We start from the raw sequence: 6,058 nt of genomic DNA on the forward strand, positions 1-6,058 counted from the left end.
GAGTTGGAGAAACTAAAGACTGCACAGAACCAACAGACTGGTGAGTCATCTGAAATGTTTTAATAGTAATGGTTAAATGTATTAATATCACTGCTCCTGATAGTTAGGATGGTTAAAACTCATTTCACTGTGAATGCAAATATACATACCAAGCAGTGTGGACTACATTATATTAATATATTAGATATTATTCTTGGTTCATCTAAACAAATGTCTTTCTGGTTGAGAAATGTATTATTAGTATTATTAAAACCCTTGTTAAGAGTTTACTTGTTCTGTTGAAGTTTCATCAAAATGTTCGAATATCTGTCATTGCAGCTCAGCAGCTGCCGCCTCCAGCAGTGCCTCCACGTCCAGCACCATCTCCTGCTGCAGCTTCACGTCCAGCAGTAACTCCACGTCCAGCACCATCTCCTGTTGCAGCTTCCCGTCCAGCAGTGACTCCACGTCAAGCACCATATCCTGCTGCAGCTTCACGTCCAGCAGTGACTCCACATCAAGCACCATCTCCTGCTGCAGTTTCACATCCAAGCAGAGCCATGTTCTTGAAACGTGAGTACATGTTGGTTTAGTGTGCGTGCGTGTGCGTGGGTGTATGTGTGTGTGTGTGTGTGTGTGTGTGTGTGTGTGTGTGAGTATGCGTGTGCGTGTGCGTGTGTGCTTGTAGTCAACACAGCAGTGAAATGGTGGTTATTTTCTCTCTACAATAAATCTCTTTGCCGAAAATAACAGATCTACAAGCTCACAACGGCCCACAGTGCGAGGCATTGTGAGCTTGTAGATCGTCTATTTTCAGCTAGGGATGCTGGTGTTCAAGTGGTTAATAATTAAAAATATATCCTTTCACACAGATCTCCCCCCCCCCTTGTAGTAACTCTGAGGACCCCCTAGGGGTCCCCGTACACCCTGTAGTAGCTCTGAGTGGGGGGGGGCTGAGGCAGCCAGATCGCCAAACGTCGCCTTGCTGATGATTTTCTGATTTTTTTGGTATTTTTTTTACATTTTTAGAGCAAAAACTGACCTTTCTAGCTTCATTTCAGTCTAAAGAATGATTCTGCGATGGAAATGACATCATCGATGACGTAACCCGGAAATCGTTTGCCCATAACATAGCATAGGCCTTTTTTTAGCATGGAAAGCTAACGTTTCTTTATCAAACTGTACCATATTTAGACGGATTTTCATTCGGAAAAAAGTGGCTGGGCTGACAGAGTGGTCACCCAGGAGCAAAAACGATTGTACACGGCGTGCGCATGACGCGCACGGAGTCCAGGATCGCTCCCGTTCGCCCAGACCGGCCCCTAGTAACTCTAGGGGTCCCCGTAGTAACCCTAGGGGTCCCCATAGTAACTCTGTGGACCCTCTAGGGGTCCCCGTAGTAACTCTGAGGACCCCCTAAGGGTCCCGGACCCCCTGTTGAAAACCCCTGACATAAAGTGTAAAAACTGTTAAACTCTTAAAGCTCTACTGTATGATGAATAGTGAAAATAGCAGATCTACAAGCTCACGTGTCATCATGATATCACACAATGCGTATATTATATAATAACATACAATCATCAGGTAGAAAGTGTTTCATTAGTTGTGATATTTTATCATGTGTTTTTCTCTCAGGTGCCTCTCCTCTGTCATTGGACCCAAACACAGCGTGCAGAATCCTCATCCTGTCAGAGGACAACATGAAGGTGACCAGAACACGACAAGACCAAGGTTATCCTGAACACCCTGAGAGATTTACCATTTACTGTAATGTGTTGAGCAGAGAGAGTTTGTCTGCACGCTCTTACTTTGAAGTAGAATTGAGTGGAGAGGAGGTTTATATAGCAGTCAGTTATAAAGACATCAACAGGAAGGAGTATGGTCTATCAGGCTTTGGACTCAATGATCAGTCCTGGGTGTTATGTTGCATGGGTCCTGATGGTGCTAAACGCTACGGGTTCCTTCACAACAACATTCGTACAGCAGTGTCAGGACCTGCTCCCTCCACAGGGAGGAACAGGTTGGGGGTTTTCGTAGTCCACCCAAGGGGCGTTCTGAGCTTTTACTGTGTTGATGTTGGTAGAAACACAATGAGTCTCCTTCACACAGTGAGAACCACCTTCACACGACCTCTCTATGCAGGGATAAGTGTTAGAGGTACAGCAGAGGTGTGTAACATCTGGTAAACTCTGGTAAACTTAAACCCTCTATACCACAGCTGACCGGGGTTCCCCAGGGCTCTGTACTTGGTCAGGGAAGATTCACCATTGCATTTTGTGAAATGAAAAAACGTACAGTAGGTTTTCATTTCACGAAATGCAATGGTGAATCTTACAGGTTTTAGTATGCAGAGTATACTGTAGTGTAGATAGTGTACTGTAGACAAATCTGATATAGTTGATGTTTGATGTTAATGTGTTTTCTAGGATATCAACATACTTTGCTATGTATTAGTGAAGTGTTTTGGCATTTAGAAAACACTCTTACTCCAGATTGAGTTCAAATAAACAAAGGTTATACATAAAAATGCATATCCATAGCTATGACCGTAGGTAAAACATGATCCTAACATTAAGTTAACTCTTTGAGTGCCACCCCTTTCACCACTAGAGGGCGCACAGTGGCCATAGAAAATCCCATAGAGATATGCTGGTATATGCAGAAGCCCTGCAGCCATGACTTGCCTGAACACTTTCCTTTGTGCATGTACAGGAAGAGGATGAAGTTAGCTTGAAGTTAGCTATTGGCTACCAAGCATTTTAGAAGCCTTATTTTCGTCAACTTAGCCATGATTAAACCTTGCACACCTCATGCATGGGAAAAAAACAGAGAAGAATGAGCTCTAAAAAATCCAATGCAATCCTGGATTGCATTGGAGTGGATTTGTGCAGTTTGTTCACAGCTTTCAAACAAAAAAATCCGATTGGAAATCCGTTCAGGCATTCTTGAGATAATCGCCATTATGTTTTACATGTTATGTAAACAAACATGGCTGCCCTGTATGTTAGATGGGGTTGTATGGGGGTGGAACATGCAAAATCGCGATTGAAATCATGTTCACTAGATTTGATGGGGTCCAAAAAAAAAAATTCAAAAAAAGATTTTTCAAAAAAAAATTATTATTATTATTATTTTTTTAATATCCCGAACATGTTCGGGATAGGCACTCTGGTATGCGATAATATATCCCGAACTAATTCGGGATAGGCACTCAATGAGTTAACAGTAAAATGACTATTTTATGACAAAATATACACATTAGGTCTACATAACATAGTTATTACATTTTACCCTGCAAAAATCCTACACACAGTCACCAATGATAGGATAAGTACTTTGGTGCGTGTAAAGGATGGTCTTGACTAAAATATAGCATATTTACTAATGCGATTTACTAAGTATGATTTGTGTATAGAAAGATCTAGCTAGTGTTTTACCCCCAAAATCTTCAAATACATCCTTGAATGAGTTAGCAAAAGTCTGTTGAACACTATTATTAGAACATATTGTGTATTTTGTATTCACATGAATGCAAGAGTTATGTTTTTAATGTTTTTGTGTGTGATATGTTTTGTGTGCTACTCCCAATGTGCAGTGACGATGTTGATGAATTTGAAGTATCACTGAATGAAGCTAAATTACATTTTATGTAAAAATGTTTAAAACAAATGTTTAAATGTACAAAAAGAAACATGGAACTTTGTTATTTATTGTTATATCTGTAGTTAAATACAGTATAAATCAAGTCATGTGACAATCAAGTCATATGGCGTGACAAGCAGACATGTCACACCATTATGATTAAGTGTCACACCATATTACATTTTCTGCATTTAGGTTTACCTTGAGGCTACTATGTACACATTAGCATGCTAACAGCATGCTATAACAAAGCAACCTAGATCTACATGGAAATATGACCAAAACTTCAAATAACTCGAGCTTTTTTTTTTATGAAAAGGTGTCACACCAACAGACATCCAGAAGTGGTGCACTTGTCAAAGTTTCAACAAGATGGCATTTCATGAAAATGTTAAAATCATAACTCACCTCAGACACCTGTCTTGCAGTTGTGCTGGGAGTGCTGAATAGCCTTACAGAAGAAGGACCTCTCTAGCCAATAGGTGTCCAAATAATTGCCTGTTTAATTTTTCCAAACTAGTGTCACACCAAATGATTTTGGTTTGGGGGACAAAATGTTTTTGATCAGAAATGACTGAAAACATTATGCTTTGACTTTGAAAAGATATAGGCTCACAAATAGACATTTTTTTAGCCTAAATTCATTTTCAAATGATTTTTAGCAATTCTTTTTCTTAGTTTTATTCAAGTTCCCACTTTGAGAAACAAGGTCAGGACAGTCACACCATATGAGTTTTGCCATGTTTGGTTGAAAATTCTGAAGAAATGAGGAATGAAATGTTTTAATCTTGAGTAAGTTCACCATTTAACTTTAGGTAGTAGTAGTTCATGCATAACATATTTGGTTTCACAGGTTCAGGTTTCAACTTCTTTAAATTGATTCCTATGCGGTCTGAGCCCCAATCCTAATATGACCCTGTTCAGGCTATTTTGTGTTGACTATAGCTTCATTTTGTAGGACTTTTATTAGGCCCTCGATTCAGGATGTGCATGCAAAGTCAAAAACGCATTTGTTTAGCTGTGAAGAGAATGGGAGTTGATCATGGAAAACACAGATTATCTTAAACTCTAATATTGTTGTCTCTTCATGATTTTTTAGTTTTTTAGTCAAATTAAAATGCTATGGTATGAATAAAAGTTATTGAACTTCAGAATTGTTTGTAGAACTGTATTATATGGTTCTGATGACAAAGTTTAAAATGGCAACACAGTTGAAAACCCTCAATCTAAGCGTAAGTTGACCAGTCAGACCAAACAAAAGGCTGTCTGCCCCTCAAATCCTATGTATGTTGACGTTTCACTCTATTTAAATCTTGTTCTTTGTTTTGAATGACCACCTGGAGACCTAAAACAGTGAGAGTGACCCCAGGGCATCTGTAGGTTGATTAGGGCGTCAACAGTCGTTTGTCTTATCTTTCTATGAGGTACTGATTCTTCAGAGTCGGGATAAAACATGTCCCACGTAGAAAAGTCTTATTTATATAAAAATAAATGAATTCATAATGATTGAAATACTCACACAATTAGATCTAAAGGAATTCTGAATACTGATGTTCTGTTTTAGCATAGATAATTACTTTTTTGAGATATATTTGTTTAAATAAATGACCAGTGGTTAGACACCCCATGTTAATTCTCTTGTCCTCAGCAAAGGGTCACAATATTCACCAGCCCCAAAAAACTTAAACAACTCTAAAATTGTGAAAACATCTATATCAAATCAAAGATAAGGGTTATATGTGTATAAAACAATGCATGCCATGAACATCTGAAAATATTTTCCATAGAAATCTGCCTACCAAAGTAGTGTCCTCTGTTTCTGTCAACTCTGTCATTTTATTTCATAAACCTCATTAAATCAGGCAATAGCATGGTCAGTTATATCCCTGAGGACCCATTTTTATTCTCCTTGCTGTGGTGAATGCAACAATACCACACATGGTCTAGTAAGTTACACATTTTTTTGATATTTTTTGACAAACAATGCCAATTTTCCCATGGTCACAGCTGGAGTATGTCAACTCCGTCACTGCGTTATGATACATTTTATAAACCATAGTGGATTCAATGAAAGTGTTTTAGTGAGATAATGGAGACAGCTAGCAATAGCCAAAAAACTAGCTGCCTAACTGCAGTGTTCTTTTCTGCAGAAGGAAAAAACATGCCATTTTGTCAACTCCGTGTAGATGACGGAGTTGAGAAAATCCACCAATAATCTATTATTGTGCTAATATTATACTATTTTCAAATATAGTAAAGGAATAGAATGTTATTTTAGTGTTTTATCTGCACATTAACATGCAAGCAACATTATTTGACAATATAATTATGATTTGTAGAGCATGGGCAAATTGCTATTGCCTGATTTAAGGCGAGACACTACAGGTGAATAGGGTAAAATAGATAACTAATAGCTACAACTATGAAACTTCTCCAG

The sequence above is a fragment of the Nannobrachium achirus genome, assembly GCF_963921795.1.
Source record: "Nannobrachium achirus genome assembly, chromosome: 23".
Lineage (NCBI taxonomy): Eukaryota > Metazoa > Chordata > Actinopteri > Myctophiformes > Myctophidae > Nannobrachium > Nannobrachium achirus.